The sequence below is a fragment of the Anomalospiza imberbis genome, unplaced genomic scaffold (genome assembly GCF_031753505.1).
Source record: "Anomalospiza imberbis isolate Cuckoo-Finch-1a 21T00152 unplaced genomic scaffold, ASM3175350v1 scaffold_47, whole genome shotgun sequence".
In the NCBI taxonomy this organism is placed as follows: domain Eukaryota; kingdom Metazoa; phylum Chordata; class Aves; order Passeriformes; family Viduidae; genus Anomalospiza; species Anomalospiza imberbis.
Window position 1 is genome coordinate 578,000 of NW_027100078.1, and position 27,124 is coordinate 605,123.

The 27,124-nt window shown below is 51.5% G+C and overlaps 1 long non-coding RNA gene and 2 pseudogenes across 1 annotated transcript in view; 1 reads left to right on the top strand and 2 right to left on the bottom strand.

The window, feature by feature from the left end:
* LOC137466906 (zinc finger protein 850-like) overlaps nt 1-27,124 on the bottom strand; it is an 807,951-nt pseudogene that overhangs the window by 523,821 nt on the left and 257,006 nt on the right.
* The window catches only part of LOC137466908 (zinc finger protein 850-like), a 743,182-nt pseudogene that overhangs the window by 514,751 nt on the left and 201,307 nt on the right, over nt 1-27,124 (top strand).
* LOC137466917 (uncharacterized) overlaps nt 1-27,124 on the bottom strand; it is a 142,864-nt gene that overhangs the window by 94,848 nt on the left and 20,892 nt on the right. The gene's annotated exons all lie outside the window — the stretch shown is intronic.

The window sequence follows — 27,124 nt, forward strand, 5'->3', positions numbered from 1 at the left end:
TGCTATTTTCTCCTTCAGCCACTGCTCCAGCCTCATCCCCTGGGGACAAGAGATTGCTGTGGGTTTCTGTGGGAAGGGGAGTGGCACAGGCACATCAGTGCCTGCAGACTGTGGCAGAGGGGAGGATCTGCTGTGACAGCAGGTGCACGGGAGACTGGAGAAGAGGTTTTTTCTTTCTTGTCTAAGACACTGAATTTAGAGAATGTTTTCATAAAGAATACTGTCACCGCTTTACTCTTTTTACCCCAATACTTAGTAGTCCTGATAAATGTTAATTACTTCCATACATTCTGTTTCTCGGTGGTTTAATTCAAAGCACAGAGAAACTCAGTTCTTTCAGAAATGAGCTTGAAATAAGCTGTTACTTTAGAACAAACCCAAAATGTTCATTGTTTCTAAGTGTTAAAATTATGTCCACCGAGAGAAACTCAGTCACTTCCAAACTGAGCTTGAAATAACCTTTTGTTTTAAAACAAACCCAAGACTTTTTTCTTGCTAAGGGAGAACAGGAGTTTCCCAAACTCCTCCGTGGAACTAATACAAATTGTTTGAAGTATCCATTTCCTGCCAGGAGCAGAGGGATGCCAACCTGGGCAGAGCTCACACAAAGCTCATTTCAGTAGAAAGGTGATACAAGAGTGACTGGGGACGGACAGAGGGGCTTTGCAGCTCTGCTGAGGCTGCAAAGTTCAGGCTGCTGTTCACAGCTGTGGAAGGAACTCCTGCTGCTCTAGCCAAGGTGTTTGAAGATGCAGACAGTTGTCAGGGTCTGTCTGAAAATCCCTCATGTTTGCCTCACGACTGTCTCCAAGGACTGAGACCCTAGACCCTGAAAGTAGCTCTAGCCTGGCTGAGGTGGAAAGTCTGCCAAGCCTTAAGGACTGGTATGCGATGACATGGGAACTCAGTGCGAGAACAATGGACTGGTCATGGTGGACTGAGCCCTAATCAGTTCGTCCTGTACCCTCGGTCCTGTACTCTTGGTCCTGCACCGATGCGATGGTTACAACTGGTTCCCAAAACAACGAGTCCACACCCACCGTGTAGCCAGGAGAGCTGCCGCTTTGGCCAGATGCCACCCGCTTTGAGGAACCTATAAAAGATTGAAGGAGTTTTGAGGACTTTGTCCGGACCCCACCTGGAGAAGACAGCCTATGAGCATCTTGTCAAGCTCCGAGGGCCTCGTCTCTTCAGACTGGTAGCTATAATCCCCTTCCCCTCTTTCTCTATCTTTCACTCTATCTCTTTATTTCTCTCCCACTATCGCAGTTGTTGGCACTAAATAAAAGTGCATTTTTGTTTAAGCAAAGTGTTGTGTCCCCTGCTGTGTCTTTTGTGCTTTGAGATCTCCAAAAAGAACCTATCAGGGACCCTGCATGCATTTGCGGACCCTGACAATGGGTCCCACTGAGGGACACGACTGAGAAAGTGTCCCCAGGCCCCAGGCAGAGCAGAGAACTGGAGGCACTGATGACAGGTGGGGACAAAGAGAAGCCAAGTCTTGGTGCCCTGGGGCAAAGCAGGGTCTGTGCCACCAAGGGCTGTCAGGAGACACCTTGTCCTGAGGCACTGGGGCCTCCTGGAAAAGCTCCAGCCATGAAGTTTTTGTGCCATCCTGGCCTCCTGTTCTCTCCTCCAAGGAGTCCATGAGGAGCCTGTGTTGGGGATGGACCTCAGTGGTCCCATTTATGCTTTGAGACACTTTGGGGTTTTCTTCTGACTTTGGCTCCTGGAAAGTTTTGTGCAATCTCCTCTCGGGCCCTGAGGTTCAAGGGCTCAGCTCCAAATGCACCACGGGGCTCATGAGGAACAAACAAATCCTGAGAAACCATGGCTGTGCCTTGATTTCCCTCTTGTCTGAGGCAGTTCATCAGGAAGATTTTGTATTGGCTTTGCTTCTCCAATTTGAGATTTCTTGGCAAATGTGTTAATTACTGTGGTGGGTTCAGTGTTGGCTAATTACCAGGGCACTCACTAGAATATACTTACTAATTTCTTGCTCTGAGATAAGATTAGGAGAAAGGCAAAGTGGGCTCAAAACTTTAAAAGGGTATAAAGAAAAGTTTATTTATAGTAAGTAGAATAAAGAGTAATAAGAATCAGAACAAAACTTTCCGAACACTTCCTCTCTCCATACAACCTGACAATGTAAAGAGACAAAACCTAAAATTTTCAGTCAGCTTTCCACCTCTAGAATAGTCTTTCTTCAGTTCACTTAGGGAGAGAAGTTCCTGTTGTAAATGTTATGTGGACTTCTCCACAAGAAAACAGTTATCTCATGACTTTTCATTTCCATGAAAAGCAGCTGCCTGCAATGGTGAAGTCCCTCCCATTTTTCACAGCTTTTCCCACAGCTGTGTTTATGGGCCATGCCAACTTATGAGGTATTAGTTTACAGATGAGCTGTTTAAGAGCAAAGGTTCTCTTCATCTATTTCTGAAATCATCTTCATCTCTGGAAACAGAGGTCTTCGTCTCTCCCTGTGGGAATAGCTTCTCATCACTCTGCTGTCTTTCATTGTTCAAACTTCTCATGGGATCACAGCTACTTCAACATTTCCTTACATTAGCATGGAGACCTTTGCTGAACAAGTCATCTGCCAATTCTTTTCAATGTGTTATAGGGAAAAAGAGAGTCTGATGTATCAATTACATCCTTCTCCATAGCGTTACCAGAGGATTTCAGCCCCAAGATCAAGGCATCTCCTCATCCCTCCCATCTGGGACTCAACTTCCTCTTCACTGACCTCGGTGTCTTCATGTTGCTCCTGTGTGTGCCTGCACTTTGTCCTTTTCTCTCACTCGAGGGAGGATGGAAGCACTGGAAGAGTCAATATCTCAGCCGGGGCCTGCAGATGGTTCCGTGACTCCGGCCGGGCTCGGTACTTGCGGCCGGAGCTGTTTTACCATGGAGGTTTCTGCAGCGGCTGCTCTGGGGCTGTGTCAGGCTGGGCTGCGCTGGGGCAGGGCCAGGATCTCAGCAGCCAGGCCAGAGCACAGCAGCAGCACGGCCGGGGCCCATGGCTTCTCCTCCCCTGCCCGCTGGTTGCGGGCGAACCCCAAGGGCGGCAGAACCTTGGCCGAGCCGGCCCGGCCTGGGGCTGCTCCTGGGGCCCGGCGGATCCTGGCTGGGCCCGGGCTGGCGGCGGGGCAGGGCTCGGTAGCGGCCAGATGTCAGCAACCGCAGCCACGGCCCGGCCCGGCCTCGGCCCCGCGGCCTCCCCTGCCCTGCCCGGCAGCCGATGGGGCCTGGCGGCTCCCTGGGAAGGGGCCCGGCCCCACGGCAGGAGCCGCCCGGCCTGGCCTGGCTGAGACGGGGCTGGGCCGGCCTGGTCACCTCTTTGCTGGCCAGAAGGGAAACAGACCCAGCCAGGCTTTCTCATCTTTAACTTGTGTCTTCACAGAGGTGTGTGAAGTTTCCTTAGTGGTTTAACAGATTGTCAGCTCTCAAAGCTAATTACTGATTGTTTTTTTTTGTCGGACACCAAGGAAACTGCTAGCAGCTTCTCTCAGGACATCACTTCCATGATGCAAAACCACCACAACAGCACAGAGCACAGAGCTCCTTTGTCCATATGTAGTGGTCATGTGCCTGAGGCCCCAAAACCCCAGCTTGCAAGATCTCCGGGCCCTCTCCAGGATGTTTTGAAGTGAAAACATTCAGCTCATAATCTAAGAAAAACACCAGAGGACAGGGCCAGCCTGACCTGTCTGTTCTGGCTACTTTTGTCTGGGCACAATCCTTGGATATACGGAATTTGGGAGGCCAAAGTCTAATTTTTGCCATGGTCTTTGGCAAGAAGGCTGTATTTTATCCATAGGAAGGAAGGAACAGAACCCTCTGTTTCAGGGGCAGATGAGAGGTGACCCCTGGAGGCCAAGGCCAGCCAGAGTTCGCAGGTTTTTCTGAGAGATACCTTTGCATAGAGGATATTTTTTAGGGAGGATACCAATTTTGGCAATGGGCATCTGAAAAGAGGGACAGTCCTTTTCCATGGCAAGGAAAGCACAGAGCCCCAGTGCTCCAGGAGCTGATGAGAGGCAGCTCTTGGCATTCCAACATCAGCCAGACCTGTCAGGTGGCCCCTGGGAGGCCAAGCCAGCCAGACCTGTTCCATGTTCCCTCGGTTCCATGAGGCCCCACAGTGTCCCAATGGTCCCTTGCTTCCATGAAGCTCTGAGGAGTCACAATGCCCCCTTGGTGACACGAGTCCCTGAAGGGTCAGAATGGTCTCCATGGTTCCATCAGGCCCCACAGAGTCATAATGGTCTCTGGGTCCATGAAGCCCCGCTGTGTCACCATGGCCCCTTGGTTCCATGGGCTCCAGTGGTGCCACAATGATCCCCTTGCTTCCATGAGGTCCCCACAGTGTCACAGTGATCTCCATGGGAAGGAAAGAACCGAGCCCCAGTGTGGCAGGGGCAGCCACCAGAGGCCAAGGCCAGCCAGACTTGACGGTACTGGCAGATTTTGGCTGGGAGCAACCCTTGGATATACAGAATGTTAGAGGTGGAATCCCAGTTTCAGACATGGACACCTGGGGGTGGAGGACAGTTCTTTTCCATAGGAAGGAAAGCATGGAACACCGGTGTTTCAAGGGTAGATGGCCACCAGAGGCCTAAGGCAGCCAGACCTCTCTGTACTGGTAGCTTTTTTCTGAAAGCAACCCTTGGGTATAGGGAATTTTGGAGGTGGAACCCCAATTTTGGCCATTTCTGCATAGATAAGAAGGACGGTTCTTTTCCGTAGGAAGGAAAGCACAGAGCCCAAGTGTTTCAAAGGCAGAAGGGGAGAGAGGTGGCTCCTGGGAGGCCAAGCCGGCCAGACCTGCTTGTCCTGGCATCTTTTGTCATGAAGGGATCCTTGGATATATGGAATTTGGGAGGAGGAATCTCAATTTTGACCATGGACACCTTGAGAAGAAGGACGGCTCTTTTCCATAGGAAGGAAAGCATCGAGCCCCAGTGTTTTGAGGCAGGTGAGAGGCAGTTCCCAAGAGGCCAAGAGCAGCCAAACCTTTTAAGTCCTGGCTGCTTTCACTGGGGAGCAATGCTTGGATGTACGGAGTTTTGGAGGTGGAATTCCAGTTTTGGCCATGGGCGCCTGGTCAGGATGGATGTTTTTTTCCTACAGGAAAGAAAAGCACAAAATGCAAGTGTTCTGGAAGAAGATGAGAGGTGGCCACCCTTAGGCCAAGCCAGCCAGACCTGTCTGTCCTGGCACCTTTCCTCTAGGGGCTATCCTTGGACACAGGGCATTTTGGAGGTGGAATCTCACATTTGGCCATGATCGCCTGGACAGGAAGATGAGTTCTTTTCATGAGCAAGGAAAGCACAGAGCCCCAGTGTTTCAGAGGCACATGAGTGCCAGCCCTCAGGAAGCCAAGGCCAGCCGGACTTGTCTCCCCTGGCAGCTTTTGTGTGGGAGCTATCCTTGGATATAGGGAATTCTGGAGGCAGATGCCCCATTTTGGCCATGGGTGCCTGGTCGAGATGGATGTTTTTTTCCCATAAGAAAGAAAAGTACATGGTCCCAGTGTCTCAAAGGCAGATGAGAGGTGGCCCCTGGGTGGCCAAGGCAGCCAGACCTGTCTTTCCTGGCAGATTTCATCTGGGAACAATCTTTGCATATAAAGAAATTTGGAGAAGGAATCCCGTTTTTGGCCCTGGGTTCCTGGAGGAGAAGGACAGTTCTCTCCCATAGGAAGGAAAGCCACAAGCCCCAGTGCTTCAGGGCAGGTGAGAAGCAGCCCTTGACATGCCAAGGTGTCCTAGTTTAGGGCAAATTTGGGAGAAACACTCCAAGAGGAGCCCCCAGAAACAAACCCCCCCACGGCCCCTCCCCTTCCTGGTTTGGGAAGAATTTCCTTGGAGATAAGTGGAAAAAAACCCAGTTTTTTCAACAAGCAAAACACTCCCCAATACAAAAAAAAAAAAAAAACCCGACTAACTTATAAGCAAAAGCAAAAGCAAGAGCAACGCGAAAGCAAGCAAGCCAGCAAGCAAGTAAGGAAACCTAGCCTCTCCTAGACACAGACTGTGAGGGGAGGTGAGCTGGCTGATAACAAGACAAAACAAACGTTCACTTTCAGAGTCAGTCCTGAAGGCACAAAACATAACATCAGGCATAAACAGAACACACGATTGGGGATGTAAGCACCATAACGTCACCCTAGGACATACCACACCTTATCTCCAAATCGTCAACATAACTACCAAACATGATGTAAAAACTTGATCAAGTTAAAACTTCCATCTTTCACTTACACATCTTTCTATGTCACTTACTCAGACCTTCAACACTTACACATTTCCTTCTGTCTCATGTCTGTGTGGTCTAATGTAAAGACAGTGGCAGTAACATCCAGCCAACAGTGATATTTGCATATGAGTCTCACCCCACAATCAGATCTCCCTGAGGTACACATCGTGTTCTTCCAACTCTCTGCATTATTCACCGTGTACAACCTGGTCCCTGAGCAAAGACAATCCCACAAATGGTTTGTCTGTACTAGAGGCAGAGTCAATCCACACTGTCTTCCATAACAAACCTCTGATATGTGCCACTGGGACTTTATCTCCATCTGCTATATTCAGGGACTCAGACTGGGCAGGACCTGCTCCATTGGTGGAACCTCGGGTGTTAACTAACCAGGCGGCCTTTGCTAAATGCTGCTCCCAGTTTTTGAAAGATCCCCCACCCAATGCTTTCAAGGTGGTTTTTAACAGTCCATTGTACCTCTCCACTTTGCCTGCAGCTGGTGCATGGTAGGGGCTATGGTGCACCCACTCAATGCCATGTTCCCTAGCCCAGGTGTTGATAAGGCTGTTCTTGAAATGAGTCCCGTTATCAGACTCAATCCTCTCAGGGGTACCATGCCTGCACAGGATTTACTTTTCAAGGCCCAGGATGGTGCTCTGGGCAGTGGTGTGAGGCACAGGGGAGGTCTCCAACCATCCCGTGGTGGCTTCTGCCATTGTGAGCACGTAGCGCTTACCTTGGCGTGCCTGGGGCAGTGTGCTGTAGTCAATCTGCCAGGCCTCCCCATACCTGTACTTGGACCGTGGCCCACCATGCCACAGGGGCTTCACTCGCTTGGCCTGCTTGATGGCAGCACACGTCTCACAGTCATGGATAACCTGAGAAACACTGTCCATGGTTAGAGCCACCCCTCGGTCTCGTGCCAAATTAAAAGTGGCATCGCTGCCCTGATGGCCTGAGGCATCATGGGCCCATTGTGCTAGGAGCAACTCTCCCTTGTGTTCCCAATCCGGGTCTATCTTTGACACCCCTATCTTTGCAGCCTGATCTACCTGCTGATTGTTTTACTGCTCTTCATTAGCTCTACTTTTGGGGACATGGGCATCTATGTGGCGAACCTTCACAGGTAGTTTCTCTACCCAGGTAGCAATGTCTTTCCATTCTTCAGCAGCCCAAATTGGTTTTCCTCTATGCTGCCAGTTAGCCGCTTTCCATCTCTCCAGCCAGCCCCACAGAGCATTGGCTACCATCCATGAGTCCGTATAAAGGTCGAGCTTTGGCCACTTCCCCTTTCTGCAATGTCTAGGGCCAGTTGAACGGCTTTGAGTTCAGCAAGTTGACTTGATCCACCCTCTCTTTCAGTGGCCTCTGCAACCCATCATGTGGGGCTCCATAGAGCTGCTTTCCACTTCCAATTCATCCCTACAATGTGACAGGAACCGTCAGTGAAAAGAGCGTAGCGTGTTTCCTCTGCTGGCAGTTGGTTGTATGGTGGAGCTTCTTCAGCCCATGTCACTGGTTCTTGTTCTTCATCTGTGACACCAAAACTTTCACCTTGGGGCCAAATTGTAATTGCTTCCAAAATCCCAGGGTGATTCAGCTTACCAATATGGGCATGCTGCGTGATGAGAGCAATCCACTTGCTCCATGTAGCACTGGTGGCATGGTGGGTGGAGGGAACCTTTCCTCTGAACATCCATCCCAGAACTGGTAGTCGGGGTGCAGGAGGAGTTGTGCTTCTGTACCAATCACCTCTGAGGCGGCTTGGACTCCTTCATAGGCAGCCAAGATTTCATTCTCTGGAGGGGTGTAGTTGGCTTCAGACCCTCTGTAGCTCCGACTCCAAAATCCTAATGGTCGGCCTCGAGTCTCATCAGGCACCTACTGCCAAAGGCTCCAGGACAGACCATCATTCCCAGCTGCAGAGTAGAGCATGTTCTTCACCTCTGGTCCCATCCTGACCTGGCCAAGGGCTACTGCATGAGCAATTTTCTGCTTAATCTCAGCAAAAGCTTGTTGCTGCTCATGGCCCAAATGGAACTCGTTCATCTTGCGGGTGACCATGTAAAGAGGGCTCACGATCTGACTGTACTCAGGAATGTGCATTCTCCAAAAGCCTATGGTGCCTAAGAAAACTTGTGTTTCCATCTTATTGGTTGGTAGGGACATAGCTGTGATCTTGTTGATGACATCCGTAGGAATCTGACACTGTCCATCTTGCCACTTCACTCCCAAGAACTGGATCTCTTGAGCAGGTCCATTACCTTTACTCTTCTTGATGGCGAAGCCAGCTTCCAGCAGTATTTGGATGATTTTCTCTCCTTTCTCAAACACTTCTGCTGCTGTGTTCCCCCACACAATGATGTCATTGAGGTACTGCAGGTGTTCTGGAGCTTCACCCTTTTCCAGTGCAGTCTGGATCAGTCCATGGCAGATGATAGGACTGTGCTTCCACCCCTGGGGCAGTCGGTTCCAGGTGTACTGCACGCCCCTCTAGGTGAAAGCAAACTGAGACCTGCATTCTGCTGCCAGAGGAATGGAGAAAAATGTGTTAGCAATGTCAACAGTGGCGTACCACTTTGCTGCCTTGGACTCCAGCTCGTGCTGGAGTTCCAGCATGTCCGGCACAGCAGCGCTCAGTGGTGGAGTCACTTCATTCAATGCATGGCAGTCCACTGTCAATCTCCATTCTCCTTCAGATTAACGCACAGGCCAAATGGGGCTGTTGAAGGGTGAGTGGGTTTTGCTGACCACCCCTTGGTTGCCCAGCTCTTGAATCATCTTATGGATGGGAACCACAGCATCTCGAGTTGTTCTGTACTGTCGGCGATGCACTGTTGAAGTGGCAATTGGTACCTTTGCTCTTCTCCCTTCAGAAGTCCTACTGTAGTTGGATTCTTGGACAGTCCAGGCAAGGTGTTCAATTGCTGGACGCCCTCTGTCACTGCAGCTGCTATCCCAAATGCCCACCTCAGTCCTTTTGGGTGTTTAAAATACCACCTTTGGAGGTAATCTATGCCCAAAATGCATGGGGCCTCTGGGCCAGTCCCAATAGGGTGTTTTTTCCACTCATTTCCAGTCAGGCTCACCTCAGCTTCCACTAAGGTAAAGTCCTGTGATCCCCCTGTCACGCCAGCAATGGAGACAGGTTCTGCCCCCACGTGTCTCAATGGGACTAATGTGCATTGCACACCAGTATCGACCAAAGCCTTCTAGTCTTGTGGTTCTGATGTGCCAGGCCAACGAATCCACACAGTCCAGAAAACACAGTTTTCCCTCGCCTCTACCTGGCTAGAGGCAGGGCCCCTCTAAGCCTGTTTATCCTTCTTTCATTGGGCATATGTCTTAGAGCTTCCTTCAAGGGGATCGGACATGTCATCATCATCATCATTCACATCATACCTGGCAGCTTGGCTATGGGCAACTGGAGCTGCTTTCCTTTTGGTGGAACTTCCTCTCTGAGTCTTGCCTTCCTTCAATTCACGCACCCATTGTACCAGAGCAGCAGTAGATTTTCCGTCCCATCTCCTCATGTTTTCTCCGCAATCACTCAGGAAGAACCACAGCTCAGCTTGTGGGGTGTACCTTCTCTCCCCATCTGGGGAACGTCTGCATTGGATACCAGGGCCTCTAATTTGTACTGCCGAGATTTGGAGAAGGTCCTCTTTAATCTCCTCCCTGAGTTTCTTGTGATTCTCCTCTATCTTGTCTTCTAATTTCTGCAGATGTGTTTCCACCGCTGCAATTCTGGCGTCTGTTGGGCCATGCACAGCATCTGCATATGCCCGGAGCTTCTTTACCATATTGAGCACGGTCTCATCCTTCTCATCCTACTTCATTATTGCTAAAGCAGAAGCGTATTCATGTGGCCCAAGCCGTACAAGTTTACGCCACATCACAGACGTACATGGTACCGTGTCTGGATTCCTAGTTGTTATGTCATCTGAGAAGATAATCTCTGCTACTGCCATTTCTCTCAGGCATTGGATCCCTTGTTCTATAGCCTTCCACTGGGTCTGCTGCATATAAAGATCATCTGCACACAGGTATCTTTGTGCTACACTTTCCAGGAGCTGTGTCCAAAGCTTCTCCTGCAGCATCCTAAAGATGGACCAACCAACTAATTATAGACTCATCAGGTTGTCGAATGTAATCCTTTCTTAGGCCACGGAGGTTCTTTAGGGAAAAGGACTCAATATTGGCTTCTGATCTTGTTTCTTTGACTCCTGATTTTATGTCAGGAGGTGTTGAGGGTCCATCTTCTGCATCATAATCATCATCGTCATCCACCGGTCGATCGGTCTTGTCTGTGCACTTTCCATTTCTCGTGCTGGTAGCAACAGCCATTGGTTGAGGCTTACAGTCTGGTTTAGCTGCTGGCTTCGAGCCTGGGCTGTTGGCTGCAGCCTGAGTGACTGGGATCGCTGCTGATTTATCTCCCTGCCCCCCTTCCTCTGCTACCCTACAGGGTCTAGCAGAGTGCGATAAGCATATGCCAGGGCCCAGCTCACTGCAATGATCTTCTTCTCCTTAGGGGTATCATGGCACTTCTCTTTCAGGTACTTTGCCACCTCAGCTGGGTTCTGAATTAGTTCACATGGAAAGTCCCAGACTATAGGGTCAGAAAACTCCTTTAAGAGTTGGCCCATTTCCCACACCACTCAGGATTTCTCACACCTGGGTCTACTCCTGGGTCAGGGATCTCATCAGCCCTTCTAGAAATCTCAGCCCTCATTCTAGAGAAGCTGCAGACTGTATAGAGAAAGCTTACCAAATTAAATGCCAGAAAGATGGTCTCTTTAACATTCAGGGGAAACTGAACATTCTCCAATAGGGATGTAACAGATTCAGAGGAGAAGAAGGAAAGCAAAGGCTGAAAAGCCTCATCTCCTGCTTCTCCTCTAACAAACTGGGTGCACAACCATAACCATGAACCATACATTCCTGGAACAGACTCCAGCACCTTTATAAACCTCCTGCAAGCCATTACAACCAAGCCCAGCCCAATGGATATCCCGGTCAGTGCCCCTCTACTGCAAAAACTACATATTAGGGACAATACCGGAGCTATTTCTGGATAAGAAAATAAACCTAGGGACCATAGAGGTATTAAGACCTCAAAAAACCCTAGGGACCAGAAACACATGCAGGCCTGCACCCCAAGAGACATTATGATTTGAAACAACAAAGCCAGTAACTGCTCTATACCAGCCCAGAGTAATTGCAACCAAAATATGATTAGAACAAGGTTTTTTCCACTCTCTCGAGCCACGAGTTGGGCACCAAAATATTTGTCCTAGTTTAGGGCAAATTTGGGAGAAGACCTCTGGAAGGAGCCCCCAGAAAGCAAATCTCCCCACAGCCCCTCACCCACCTGGTTCAGGAAGAATTTCCTGGGAGAGAAGTGGAAAAAAAACCCTGTTTATTTAACAAGCAAAACACTCCCCAATACAAAAAAACAACACCAGATGACAAAACTCTTTCACCGTTCTGAAGAGATGACAAATTCAGAAAGTCTCTCTGGGAGTGGTCACCAAGCTATCAGTCTCCAGTGCTGGGGATGGCTGCTGCAGGTCACAAAATGCTGGCTCTCGGTGTTTCTTGGTGTTTCCCAGGTTCCAGTCCAGAGCAGGATGGGATGGTATTCAGGAAAGGGAAAGGAAAAAAAAACAGTCCAGGGTAAAAATTGGATTGCCCAGCTAAACTAACTAATAAGCAAAAGCAAAAAGCAGGAGCGAGAGCAAAGCAAAGCAAGCAAGCCAGCAAGCCAGCAAGCCAGCAAGCCAGCCTCCCCTAGACACAGACCATGGCGGGGAGTTGAGCCGGCTGATAACAAGACAAAACAAAACAAACCTTCACTTTCAGAGTCAGTCCTGAAGGCACAGAACATAATATCAAACATAAACAGAACACACGACTGGGGATACAAGCACCATAATGTCACCCTAGGACACTAACCGAGGGAGTTCCACTAAAGTGAAGATAGTCTCAACCTCCCATGACCGAGCAGCTGGGTATGATCTGTCAGATCCCCTTGAAGATACCTCTACCGTGTATGCCCAGGAAAGAAATAATAACCAGGGTTAGAGGGGCCCTGCCTCTAGCCTGGAAGAGGCACAGGAAAACCGGATCTTCTGGACAGTGTGGATCCAATGGCCTGGCATATCAGAGCCACAAAAATGCGACGCCTTAGTTGACACTGGTGCGCAGTGTACCCTGATACCATTGGGACATGTGGGGGCAGAACCTGTTTCCATTGCTGGGGTGACGGGGGGATCACAGCAATTGGCCCTGTTGGGAGCCGAGGTGAGCCTGACTGGGAAGGAGTGGCAGAAACATCCTATTGTGAGCGGCCCAGAGGCCCTGGGTATTCTGGGCATAGACTTCCTCCAGAACGGCTACTAAAAAGAACCAAAGGGACTCAGGTGGGCTTTTGGCACAGCTGCTGTAGAGGCAGAGGACATTAGGCAATTGAACACCTTGCCTGGACTGTCAAAGCATCCATCTGCAGTAGGACTCCTGAGGGTGGAAGAGCAACAAGTACCAATTGCCACCTCGACAGTGCACTGCTGGCAGTATCGGACGAATCGAGGTGCCGTGATCCCCATCCACAGAATGATCTGTTAGGTGGAGAGCCAAGGGATGGTCAGCAAAACCCACTCACCCTTCAACAGTCCCATTTGACCTGTGCACAAATCTCAATGGAGATTGACTGTGGACTATCGTGCCTTGAATGAAGTGACTCCACCGCTGAACGCTGCTGTGCCGGACATGCTGGAACTCCAGTACGAGCTGGAGTCCAAGGCAGCAAAATGGTACGCCACTGCTGACATTGCTAACACGTTTTCCTCCACTCCTCTGGCAGCAGAATGCAGGCCTTAGTTTGCCTTTACGTGGAGGGGCGTGCAGTACACCTGGAACCGACTGCCCCAGGGGTGGAAACACAGCCCCACCATCTGCCATGGACTGATCCAGACTGCACTGGAAAAAGGTGAGGCTCCAGAACACCTGCAGTACCTCAATGACATCATTGTGTGGGGGAACACAGCTATGGAAGTATTTGAGAAAGGAGAGAGGATCATCCAGTTTCTGCTGGAAGCCGGCTTCACCATCAAGAAGAGCAAAGTCAAGGGACTTGCCCGAGAGATCCAGTTCCTGGGGGTAAAGTGGCAAGACGGATTGTGTCAGATTCCCACTGAGGTCACCAAAAGGATCACTGCGATGTCTCCACCAACCAGCAAGAAGGAAACAGGAGCTTTCCTAGGTGCCATAGGTTTTTGGAGAATGCACATTCCTGAGTACAGCCAGATTGTGAGCCCTACCTACCTGGTTACCTGCAAGAAGAACGATAATTCCTCTGGGGCCCTGAGCAGCAACAAGCTTTCGCCCAGATCAAGCAGGAGATTGCTCAAGCATTAGCCCTTGGCCCAGTCAGGATTGGACCAGAGATGAAGAATGTGCTCTACTCTGCAGCTGGGAACAATGGCTTGTCCTGGAGCCTTTGGCAGAAGGTGCCTGGGGAGACTCAAGGCCGACCACTGGGATTCTGCAGCTGAAATTACAGAGGGTCTGAAGCCAAATGCATTCCCACAGAGAAGGAAATCTTGGCTGCCTATGAAGGAGTTCAAGCTACCTCCGAGGTGATTGCCACAGAAGCACAACTCCTCCTGGCACCCTGACTGACGCCACTGGGGTGGATGTTTAAAGGAAAGGTTCCCACTACCCTCCACGACACTGCTGCCACATGGAGCAAATGGATTACTCTCATCATGCAGCACACCCGGATTGGAAACCTGAATTGCCCTGGGATTTTGGAGATAATTACAAACTGGCTGCTGGTGACAACTTTGGTCTCATTGACGGAGAAGAGCAGGAACAAGTGACAAGGGCTAAAGAAGGTGCACCATGCAACCAACTACCAGCAGAGGAAAATCAATACTCTGTTTTCACTGACAGTTCCTGTGGCATCGTAGGGATGAACTGGAAGTGGAAAGCAGCCGTATGGAGCCCCACACAACACATAGCACAAGCTACTGAAGGAGAATGTGGATCAAGTCAACTTGCTGAACTCAAGGCCGTTCAGCTGGCCCTGGACATTGCTGAGAGAGAGAAGTGACCAAAGCTCGACCTTTATATGGATTCTTGGATGGTAGCTAATGCTCTGTGGGGCTGGCTGGAGAGATGGAAAGCGGCTAACTGGCAGCATAGAGGAAAACGTGTCTGGGCTACTGATGAGTGGAAAGACATTGCCTCTTGGGTAGAAAAAGTGTCTGTGAAAGTCTGTCATGTAGATGCCCATGTCCCCAAGAGTCGGGCTAATGAGGAACACTGAAACAATCAGCAGGTAGATCAGGCTGCAATGATAGAGGTGTCAAATATAGACTTGGATAAGGGGGAGTTGTTCCTAGCATGATGGGCCCATGATGCCTCAGGCCATCAGGGCAAAGATGCCACCTCTAAGTGGGCATGAGAACGAGGGGTGGATCTAACCATGGACAGTATTTCTCAGGTTATCAATGACTGTGAGATGTGTGCTGAGATCAAGCAGGCCAAGCGAGTGAAGCCCCTGTGGTATGGTGGGCAGTGATCCAAGTACAGGTATGGGGAGGTCTGGCAGATTGACTACATCACACTGCCCCAGACACACCAAGGCAAGCGCTACGTGCTCACAATGGCAGAAGCCACCACGGGATGGTTAGAGACCTCCCCTGTGCCTCACGCCACTGCCTGGAGCACCATCCTGGGCCTTGAAAAGTAAATCCTGTGCAGGCATGGTATCCCTGATAGGATTGAGTCAGACAACGGGACTCATTTGAAGAACAGCCTTATCAACACCTGGGGTAGGGAACATGTCATTGAGTGGGTGCACCATATCCCCTACTATGCACCAGCTGCAGGCAAAGTGGAGAGGTACCATGGACTGTTAAAAACCACCTTGAAAGCATTGGGTGGGGGATCTTTCAAAAACTGGGAGCAGCATTTAGCAAAGGCCACCTGGTTAGTTAACACCCGAGGTTCCACCAGTGGAGCAGGTCCTGCCCAGTCTGAGTCCCTGAATATAGCAGACGGAGATAAAGTCCCAGTGGCACATATCAGAGGTTTGTTAGGGAAGACAGTGTGGATCAACTCTGCCTCGAGTACAGACAAACCCATTGGTGGGATTGTCTTTGCTCAGGGACCCGGTTGTACATGGTGAATAATGCAGAAATATGGAAGAACACGATGTGTACCTCAGGGCGATCTGATTGTGGGGTGAGACTCATATGCAAATATCACTGTTGGCTGGATGTTACTGCCATTGTCTGTACATTAGACCACACAGACATGAGACAGAAGGAAATATTTAAGTATCTAAGGTTTGAGCAAGAGAGATAGAAGGAAATGTGTAAGTGTTGAAGATTTGAGCAAGTGAGATGGAAGGATGAGTAAGTGAAAGATGGAAGTTTTTACCTGATGAAGTTTTTACATGACGTTTGGTAGTATGTTGATGATTTGAAGATATGGGTTGGAATGTCCTTGGGTGACGTTATGGTGCTTGCATCCCCAATCGTGTGTTCTGTTTGTACCTGATATTATGTTTTATGTCTTCAGGACTGACTCTGAAAGTGAATGTTTGTTTTGTCTTATTATCAGCCAGCTCACCTCCCCCATGGTTTGTGTCTAGGAGAGGCTAGGTTTCCTTGCTTGCTTGCTGGCTTGCTTGCTTTTGGTTTTCCCTTGCTTTTGCTTTTGCTTATTAATTAGTTGATTTTTTTATTGGGGAGTGTTTTGCTCGTTAAAAAAACAGGGTTTGTTTCCACTTCTCTCCAAGGAAATTCTTTCCGAACCAGGTAGGGGAGGGGCCGTGGGAGGGTTCGCTTTTGGGTTTTCTGGGGGCTCCTCCTGGAGTTTTTCTCCCAAATTTGCCCTAAACTAGGTCACCTTGGCATGTCAAGGGCTGCTTCTCACCTGCCCTGAAGCACTGGGGCTCGTGGCTTTCCTTCCTTTGGGAGAGAACTGTCCTTCTCCTCCAGGGACCCAGGGCCAAAACCAGGATTCTTTCTCCAAATCTCTTTATATGCAAAGATTGTTCCCAGATGAAATCTGCCAGGAGAGACAGGTCTGGCTGCCTTGGCCACCCAGGGGCCACCTCTCATCTGCCTTTGAGACACTGGGACCATGTACTTTTCTTTCTTATGGGAAAAGAACATCCATCTCAACTAGGCACCCATGGCCAAAACTGGGGATCTGCCTCCAGAATTCCCTGTATCCAATGATAGCTCCCAGACAAAAGCTGCCAGGGGAGACAAGTCCAGCTGGCCTTGGCTTCCTGAGGGCTGGCACTCATGTGCCTCTGAAACACTGGGGCTCTGTGCTTTCCTTGCTAATGAAAAGAACTCCTCTTCCTGTCCAGGTGCCCACGGCCAAAATTGAGATTCCACTTCCAAAATGCCCTGTGTCCAAGGATAGCCCCTAGACAAAAGGTGCCAGGAGTGACAGGCTTGGCCTAAGGGTGGCCACCTCTCATCTTCTTCCAGAACACTTGCATTTTGTGCTTTTCTTTCCTATAGGAAAAAAACATCCATCCTGACCAGGCGCCCATGGCCAAAACTGGGATTCCACCTCCAAAACTCCGTACATCCAAGGATTGCTCCCCAGTGAAAGCAGCCAGGACTTAAAGGTTTGGCTGCCCTTGGCCTCTTGGGAACTGCCTCTCACCTGCCTCAAAACACCGGGGCCCAATGCTTTCCTTCCTATGGAAAAGAGCCGTCCTTCTTCTCAAGGTGTCCATGGTCATAATTGAGATTCCTCCTCCCAAATTTCATATATACAAGGATCCCTTCATGACAAAAGCTGCCAGGACAAACAGGTCTGGCTGGCTTGGCCTCCCAGGAGCCACCTCTCTCCTCTTCTGCCTTTGAAACACTTGGGCTCTGTGTTTTCCTTCCTGTGGAAAAGAACTCTCCTTCTTATCTATGCAGAAATGGCCAAAACTGGGGTTCCACCTCCCAAATTCCCTATATCCAAGAGTTGCTCCCAGCCAAAATCTGCCAGTACCATCAAGTCTGGCTGGCCTTGGCCTCTGGTGGCTGCCCCTGCCACACTGGGGCTCGGTTCTTTCCTTCCCATGGAGATCACTGTGACACTGTGGGGACCTCATGGAAGCAAGGGGATCATTGTGGCACCACTGGAGCCCATGGAACCAAGGGGCCATGGTGACACAGCGGGGCTTCATGGACCCAGAGACCATTATGACTCTGTGGGGCCTGATGGAACCATGGAGGCCATTCTGACCCTTCAGGGCCTTGTGTCACCAAGGGGGCATTGTGACACCTCAGGGCCTCATGGAAGCAAGGGACCATTGGGATACTGTGGGGCCTCATGGAACCAAGGGAACATGGAACAGGTCTGGCTGGCGTGGCCTCCCAGGGGCCACCTGACAGGTCCGGCTGATCTTGGAATGCCAAGAGCTGCCTCTCATCAGCTCCTGGAACACTGGAGCTCCATGCTTTCCTTCCTAAGGCAAAGAACTGTCCCTCTTTTCAGCTGCCCATTGCCAAAATTGGTATCCTCCCTAAAAAATTTCCTCCATGCAAAGGTATCTCTCAGAAAAACCTGCCAGCTCTGGCTGGCCTTGGCCTCCAGTGGTCACCTCTCATCTGCCTCTGAAACAGAGGGGCTCTGTTCCTTCCTTCCTATGGATAAAAAAAAGCCTTCTTGCCAAAGACCATGGCAAAAATTAGAATTTGGCCTCCCAAATTGTGTATATCCAAGGATTGCTCCCAGACAAATTGGCCAGGATATACAGGTCAGGCTAGCTCTATGCTCTGGTGATTTTCTTAGACTATGAGCTGAATGTTTTCATTTGAAAACACCCTGGAGAGTACCCAGAGATCTCCCAAGTTGGGCTTTTCGGGCCTTGTGCACATGACCACTACAAATAGGCAAAGGAGCTCTGTGCTCTGTGCTGTTGGGGTGGTTTTGCATCATGGAAGTGATGTCCTGAGAGAAGCTGCTAGCAGTTTCCTCGGTGTCTGACAAAAAACCAATCAGTAATTTGCTTTGAGAGCTGACAATCTGTTAAACCACTAAGGAAACTGCACACGCCTCTGTCAAGACACAAGTTAAAGATGGAGAAGCCTGGCTGGGTCTGTTTCCCTTCTGGCCAGCAAAGAGGTGACCAGGCCAGCCCAGCCCCCGTCTCAGCCAGGCCAGGCCGGGCGGCTCCTGCCGTGGGGCCGGGCCCCTTCCCAGGGAGCCGCCAGGCCCCATCGGCTGCCGGGCAGGGCAGGGGAGGCCGCGGGGCCGAGGCCGGGCCGGGCCGTGGCTGCGGTTGCTGACATCTGGCCGCTACCGAGCCCTGCCCCGCCGCCAGCCCGGGCCCAGCCAGGATCCGCCGGGCCCCAGGAGCAGCCCCGGGCCGGGCCGGCTCGGCCAAGGTTCTGCCGCCCTTGGGGTTCGCCCACAACCAGCGGGCAGGGGGAGGAGAAGCCATGGGCCCCGGCCGTGCTGCTGCTGTGCTCTGGCCTGGCTGCTGAGATCCTGGCCCTGCCCCAGCGCAGCCCAGCCTGACACAGCCCCAGCGCAGCCGCTGCAGAAACCTCCATGGTAAAACAGCTCCGGCCGCAAGTACCGAGCCCGGCCGGGGTCACGGAACCATCTGCAGGCCCCGGCTGAGATATTGACTCTTCCAGTGCTTCCATCCTCCCTCGAGTGAGAGAAAAGGACAAAGTGCAGGCACACACAGGAGCAACATGAAGACACCGAGGTCAGTGAAGAGGATGTTGAGTCCCAGGTGGGAGGGATGAGGAGATGCCTTGATCTTGGGGCTGAAATCCTCTGGTAAAGCTATGGAGAAGGATGTAATTGATACATCAGACTCTCTTTTTCCCAATAACACATTGAAAAGTATGGGGAGATGACTTGTTCAGCAAAGGCCTCCATGCTAATGTAAGGAAATGTTGAAGTAGCTGTGATCCCATGAGAAGTTTGAGCAATGAAAGAGAACAGAGTGATGAGACCCTATTCCCTCAGGGAGAGAAGAAGACCTCTGTTTCCACAGATGACGATGATTTCAGAAATAGATGAAGAGAACCTTTGCTCTTAAACACCACATCTTTAAATTTATACCCCATAGGTTGGTATGGCCCATAAACATAGCTGTGGAAAGGCTGTGAAAAAATGAGAGGGACTTCACGATTCCAGGTTTTTCCAGGCAGCTGCTATTCATGTAAATGAAAAGTCATGAGACAACTGTGGTCTTGTGAAGAAGTCTCCATAACATTTACAAGAGGAACTTCTCTCCCTAAGTGAAGAAAGACTATTCTAGCGGTGGTATACTGACTGAAATTTTATGTTTTTTCTCTCTTCATTGTCAGGTTCTATGGAGAGAGGAAGTGTTCTGAAAGTTTTCCTCTGATTCTTATTACTCTTTCTTTTAGTTACTGTTAATAAACTTTTCTTTATACCCTTTTAAAGTTTTGAGCCCACTTTGCCTTTCTCCTAATCCTATCTCAGAGCAGGAAATGAGAAAGTATATTCTAGTGAGTGCCCCGGTAATTAGCCAACACTGAACCCACCACACTAATTGATGCATTAGCTGAGAAAACTCAAATTGGTGAACCAAAACCACTACAGAAACTTCCTGCTGAACTGCCCCAGACAAGAGGGAAATCAAGGCAGAGCCATGGTTTGTTAGGACTTGCTTGATCCAAATGAGCCCCGTGGTGCATTTGGAGCTAAGCCCTGGAACCTCAGGGCCTGAGAGGATATTGCACAAACCTTTCCAGGAGTCCAAGTCAGAGGAAAAACCCCAAGTTTCTCAAGATATTAATGGATGCCACTGAGGTCCATCCCCAACGCAGGCTCCTCATGGACTCCTTGGGGTAGAGAATTGGAGGCCAGGATGGCACAAAAACCTCTCGGAGACTCAAAATAGCACAAAAACCTCTCATTGTGGAAAGGACAATCCAAAGTACCTTAAACTCCTTGAGTATCTCAAAGCATTAATGAGCCCCACTGAGTGTCAGTACAAAGCTCTCAAGGGACTCGTTAAAGCAGATAATTGGGGCCATGATTGAACAAAGCTCTCAGAGACTCCAAGGCAAAAGCCAAAGCCAAAGTGCTTTGAAAAACCTGCAGTCCCTGGGAGCATGAAGGAGCCCCCAGGGCCATTCCTGAGCAAGGCTCCCCAGGGACTCCTTCCAGCAGATCCCTGAGGCCACTGGGATGTGGGCTAGGGGGGGATGCTGAGGGCAGGACAAGGGGCTGACAGTGCCCAGCCTGGCTGGGGCTGTGCCAGGAGGCCCCAGTGCCTCAGGACAAGGTGTCTCCTGACAGCCCTTGGTGGCACAGACCCTGCTGTGCCCCAGGGCACCAAGACTTGGCTTCTCTTTGTCCCCATCTGTCATCAGTGCCTCCAGTTCTCTGCCTGGGGCCTGGGGACACTTTCTCAGTCGTGTCCCTCAGTGGGACCCATTAAAAGTCAAAGACACTTTGGAGTTGGATTCTGACTTGGAGCTCTGGAGAGGTTTCTGCAGCTCCCTCTCAGGGCCTGATGTTCAGGGCCTGAGCACAAAGCCCCAGAGGGTCATTAAAGTCCTTGTGCTGTGTCTGTGCTGCTGAGCTGGGCTTGGCTCCTGGCCCAGAGGGTGATCCTGGTAACCAAGGAGAGCTTCAAAAGCACATTTCTCTGGATGAGCAGCTCTTCTCCCAGCCCAGCAGGGCTGGGGCACTGCCTGCAGCCAGCCCGGGCACAGCACAGAGGCACAGAGAGCTTCCATCAGTCAGGGCTGGGAAGGTGCTGAGAAGTGCCTGGGGCAGAATCCCTGGCAGCCCTTGGCACAGGAACCTCTGGCTGCAGGACAATGCAGCTGCAGCTCCTGGAGTGATCTCCTACAGCCGGAACATCCCAATGCCCACAGACCCTGTGAGTACAACTCTGAGTATTTCTGGTGCAGGGGAGGTGAGATGCTCATGAAGCTCTGACATGCTGAGGGGTCCTGATTGGTCATAGAATGTTTCCAAAACAAGGATTTTGATAAAAATTAGGACATTTCCTAAGAATTTTTATTCAGTTTCCTGCTATTGGAGAATGGCAAGGAGGGAGGAATAGTTATTAAGGGTTGATTATGAACTTTGACAAGCACCTGAGGCACCTGAGACATCTGAATTGTTACTTTTAGTGATCAATAGGTTCACAGAAGATCCCTAATGTGCTTTCAGCCACTCTGCCCATGGACAGCAGCAGCATCACCTCTGCTGGAGCCATCGGGCTCAGTCTGAGCTGTCCTTTCTCCAAGCTGCAAACAGAACCTGCCCCCAGCCAGTGCCCTGCAAACAGGCAGGGTTCTGTCAGGCCAAGGAGAGTGCACAGAGATTTGGGGTCTGTGAGTGCTGGCAGGGAGAGCTCAGGCACAGGGAAACACCTGCAGGAGGAAAATCCCCAGGAAGCAGAGAGAAGATCAGGGAAGGAGAGAAAGCAAAACCCAGAAATGCTGTGGCAGGGAGAGTTTAGAGATGTCCAGAGGATCCCCTCCTGTGCAGCCCCTCCCTCTGAACAAGCCCCCTCCCTCCTGTCCCCCCAGCCAAGCCTCTGCCCTCAGGGCCGGGGCTCCAAGGCGTGCAGCCCCTCCTGTGCAGGCAGAGCTGCAGCAGAGCCGTGGGGCAGCTCTGCAGCCTTGGGCCCAGTTCCCTGTGCAGAGCACAGGGCTGGGAGCAGCTGCCCGGCACTGGGGGCTCTGGGAGGGGGCACAGCTGGCTCAGGGTGACACAGCTGTCCCCAGTGCCCGGCTCTGGGCAATGCTGTCAGTGCAGCCAGGGAAGGAGCTGCATCTCCCTTCATCCAGTGCCATCAGAAGGACACTTGGAAGTCTCCCTGCGATTTCAGTCCAAGCTGGGAGCTCCAATCCAGGATGCAAACCTGTCCCAGAGCATCTCTGAGTTACAAGACTGATGGGGAAAGGCAGAGGTGTTCTGACACTGAAAATGCTGCTGGGTTGGTGAAATGAGCAACGTGAGACCTTGGCTACAAATAAGGAGCTGGGCTGGGGTGGATCCATCTTTCTCAGTAGCACCATAGAGTTTTTAAAATAAACAGGAGAGTGTGAACATCCTTCATTTGAAAAAGTGGAAGCCCAGAGGAACTCCAAAGGGAATGAAGTGACAGACCATCTCCCCTCAGTCTCCACTCATAATGTTCCCTCAGGGAACTCTGTTTTACCAGAGGGAGGCAGAAATGTTGAGTGTTTCTGATATCCAAGAATACCAGGAGAGACATGGAGGGAGCTTAAAACAAAAACCTCGAAACTCTTAAACACAGAAGTGCATCCATGTGTGTTACAGAGGAGGGTGCATGGGAAATGGCTTTGGTTTTGGTTACAGGTATCTCCTCTAACTCTTGTCTGTCCTTTCTGCCTGAACAGGTCCCCATGTGCAGCCACAGCCAATGTCCAACAGCAGCTCCATCAGCCACTTCCTCCTGCTGGCACTGGCAGACACGCGGCAGCTGCAGCTCCTGCACTTCTGCCTCTTCCTGGGCATCTCCCTGGCTGCCCTCCTGGGCAACGGCCTCATCATCAGCTCCATCGCCTGCGGCCACCACCTGCACATGCCCATGTTCTTCTTCCTGCTCAACCTGGCCCTCAGCGACCTGGGCTCCATCTGCACCATTGTCCCCAAAGCCATGCACAATTCCCTCTGGGACACCAGCACCATCTCCTACACAGGATGTGCTGCACAGCTCTTTCTGATTTTCTTCTTCCTTGGAACAGAGCTTTCCCTCCTGACCATCATGTGCTACGACCGCTACGTGTCCATCTGCAAACCCCTGCACTACGGGACCCTCCTGGGCAGCAGAGCTTGTGCCCTCATGGCAGCAGCTGCCTGGGCCAGTGCCTTTCTCAATGCTCTGCTGCACACGGCCAATACATTTTCCCTGCCCCTGTGCCATGGCAATGCCCTGAGCCAGTTCTTCTGTGAAATGCCCCAGATCCTCAAACTCTCCTGCTCCAAATCCTACCTCAGGGAACTTGGGCTCATTGTTGTTAGTGCCTGTTTAGGACTTGGCTGTTTTGTGTTCATTGTTTTCTCCTATGTGCAGATCTTCAGGGCCGTGCTGAGGATCCCCTCTGAGCAGGGACGGCACAAAGCCTTTTCCACCTGCCTCCCTCACCTGGCCGTGGTCTCCCTGTTCCTCAGCACTATTATGTTTGCTCACCTGAAGCCCCCCTCCATGTCCTCCCCATCCCTGGATCTGGCCCTGTCAATTCTGTACTCGGTGGTGCCTCCAGCCCTGAACCCCCTCATCTACAGCCTGAGGAACCAGGAGCTCAAGGCTGCAGTGTGGACACTGATGACTGGATGGTTTCAGAAACATTAAACTCCGGGCCAATTTCTGCAAATCACTTGTAATAAAAGTCATCTTTGATACTTCTTGTTGGTTTCGTTTTGGAGGTTCATTTTCTTTGCTTTTTTTTTAATATATTGTCCACAAAGAAATGTCATTGTTTGTGCCATTTCTCATTTTGTTTCCCTCCACCTTCCCTGTGGCCACAGACTGTGTCAATGAGGGGTTGCGATCTCAGGGGCTTTAAAGGAACTAAAGGATGTTCCAGCAAAGTTTTCTGCAGAGATGCCCTTTTGTTGCCTTCCCTGGAGCTGCAGCAGCAATGTCAGTGTGCAGAGCTGGGGGCAGATCAGTGCTGGCACAGCAGCTGTGCCCAGCAGCAGCAGCACTTGGTGTTGCCAGTGCTGCTCCCGTGGCCCTGCCCCGCTGCCCTGGTGGCCCTGGTGTTGCTGCAGGGCCTGAGTGCTCTCGGGGCCGGGCACAGTCCTGGGGGTGGCAGTGCCGGGGCTGCAGCAGGGACAGCCCATGGGCACTGCTGGGACAGCGCTGACGCCTCAGGCCAGGGCCTGGGGGCTCCAGGCTCCTTGCCCAGGCTCTCTCAAGAACACGGCCAGGCCAAGGCTCAGCACAGAAAACCCCCGTGAGCAGCCCCAGGCTGGCCGTGGGCAGGCTGGGGGCAAACAGCATGGCTGGTGCTCTGCAAGGGCCCTGGGGGAGACGGGAAGGAGCAGCAGAGCAGGGGCTGATCCATCCCCAGTGCGCTGGACAGCCCAGGGCAGCGTCCCAGAGCGTCCTGATGGAGCTGCCAACAACATCCCCCCTCTGCAGCCCTGGCCTCTCCCCCAGCTCACACAGGTGCCGCATCCTTGCAGGCACAGCCACGGCAGCACTGGCTCAGGAGCCCCTGTTTGCATTGCACACAGCAGGCGGGAGCACCCCCATGCTGCTGCTGTGGGGACATGAACCTGAGGGAGCACAAATGCCATCAGCCCCTGGGGCCAGGAAGGGCTGGGGGACGCCAGGGAAACCACTCAGCTTTGTCCTGGCCTCTGCAGTCAGCCAGAAAGTTTGGGAATGTCCGCTGGGGAGCAGGATCATCCCACAAGTGCTGCAGGAATTGTCTGCAGGCTCCTGCAGTGCCTCGTGCTGCTCCCTTGCCAGAGGCAGCCCAGGCCAGGGGGGCACATCTGGGCTGCTGTGTCTGGCTGTGGGGCTGCCTGTTCTGGGCAGTGAGGAGGGGCTGCAGAGGCTCTGCAGGACTGACAGGATGGGCTTTGGGGCTGTGAGGAGAAGCTGAGGAACCTGGGCTGCTGGAGCTTCTGAAGAGGAGGTCCAGGGCTCCTCCTGCAGCTGCTCCAAGGGTGGTTTCAGAGAATCCCAGAATCAGCAAGGCTGGAAAAGACCTTGGAGATCATCAAGTCCAACCTGTGCCCTGACACCGCCTTCTCTCCCCTGAGCCTCCTCTTCTCCAGGATCAACAACCCCAGCTCCCTCAGCCGCTCCTCACAGGACTTGTGCTCCAGACCCCTCACCAGCCTTGTTGCCCTTCTCTGGACACGCTCCAGCCCCTCCATGTCCTTCCTAAATTGGTGGGCCCAGAACTGGACACAGCACTCGAGGTGCTGCCCAACCAGTGCTGAGCACAGGGGAAGAATCACTGCCCTGCTCCGTCTGGCCACACCGTTCCTGATCCAGGCCAGGAGCCATTGGCCTTCTTGGCCACCTGGGCACACTGCTGGCTCATGTCCAGCCTGCTGTCCATCAGTCCCTGCAGGTCCCTTTCTGCCTGGCTGCTGTCCAGCCACTCCTTCCCCAGCCTGTAGCGCTGCAGGGGTTGTTATTTCCAAAGTGCAGGATCCAGCACTTGGACTTGTTAAACCTCACCTTGTTGGATTTGGTTCCTGGATCCAGCCTGTACAGGGCCCTGTGCAGATTTCTACTTCCCTCCAGCAGATCCACACTCCCAGACAACTTGGTGTCACCATGGTTCCATGAGGCCCCAGAGTGTCCCAATGGTCTCCATGATTCCATGAGGCCTCCCAGTGTCACAATGTCCCTCTCGTGTCACAAAGTCCCTTGGATCCTTGGGCCCTGCAGTGTCACAATGGCACCGTGGTGCCCAGGGCCCTGCAGTGTCCCAATGGATCCTTGGTTCCATGAGGTCTGGCAGGGCAGCAATGCTCTCCTTGGTTCCCGCTGTCTCCCACACCTCCCACTGTCAGGCTATAGAAGGACACCTAGCTGATGAAGAGGAGTGGGAGTGGGTGCCTACTCGAGGAGGTAATAATAAAAATCCCTCCCAACCCCCTCTCCCAAGCCAGGTGCCCCTTCAGATTCGGTATGATCCCCTGGATCTGGAGAGTCAGCCAGATGGTTTAGAAGAAAATTATCTGCCCAGTGAACCTCCAAATTATGATTCATCTGTGAGACAGATCAGCACCTCTAACATCAAAAAGGAAAGAAGGGTAATCGTGGTGGGTGAGTCCCTCCTGAGGGGAAGAGAGGGCCCCATATGTCGACCAGACCCACCTCACAGAGAGGTCTGCTGCCTCCCTGGGGCCCGGGTACGGGATATCACTGACACACTGCCTGGGCTGATTCAGCCCTCTGATTATTACCCACTACTGATACCCCAGGCTGGCAGTGATGAGATTGAAAAGAGGAGTGTCAGGGCAATTAAAAGGGACTTTAGGGCATTGGGTCAGGTGGTTAATAGGACAGGGGCACAGACAGTCTTTTCCTCAGTCCCTTTGGAGTCGGAGAAAAAACGCTGAAAGCAATAGGAGAGCTCACATTATCAACGAGTGGCTCAAGGGTTGGTGTCATTGACAAAATTTTGGATTCTTTAATCATGGGGCAACTTTTACAGCACCTGGCCTCCTTGGACCAGATGGGCTCCATCTTTCTGTGAAGGGCAGAAGAATTTTAGCTCATGAACTGGCAGAACTTGTTGAGAGGGCTTTAAACTAGGTCTGAAGGGGAAGGGGATGCAGGTGGTTTGTCTGGAAGCAGGCTCGTGGGTGGTAAGCCTGAGTTAGGGGTGAAATCAGCAGCCCAGCTGAGGTGCATGTACACCAATGCACACAGCATGGGTGACAAACAAGAAGAGCTGGAGGCCATGGTGCAGCAGCAGAGCTATGATGTAATTGTCATCACAGAAACAGGGTGGGACAACTCACATGGCTGGAGCGCTGCACTGGATGGCTGCAAGCTCTTCAGGAGAGACAGGAGAGGGAGAAGAGGTGGAGGGGTGGCCCTTTACATTTGGGAGGCTTTTGATGCTGTGGGTGTTGAAACTAATGATGATGAGTCAAATGTCTATGGGTGAGACTTAAGGGGAAGGCCAACAAAGCTGACATCCTACTGTGAGTCTGTTATCAGCCACCCAGCCTGGAAGAAGAGGTGGACAACTCATTCTAAAAGCAGCTAAAGAATGTTTCAGGATCATCAGCCCTTGTTCTTGTAGGTGACTTCAATCTGCTGGACATCTGCTGGAGACTCAATACAGCTGAAAAGAGGCAGTCCAGGAAATTTTTA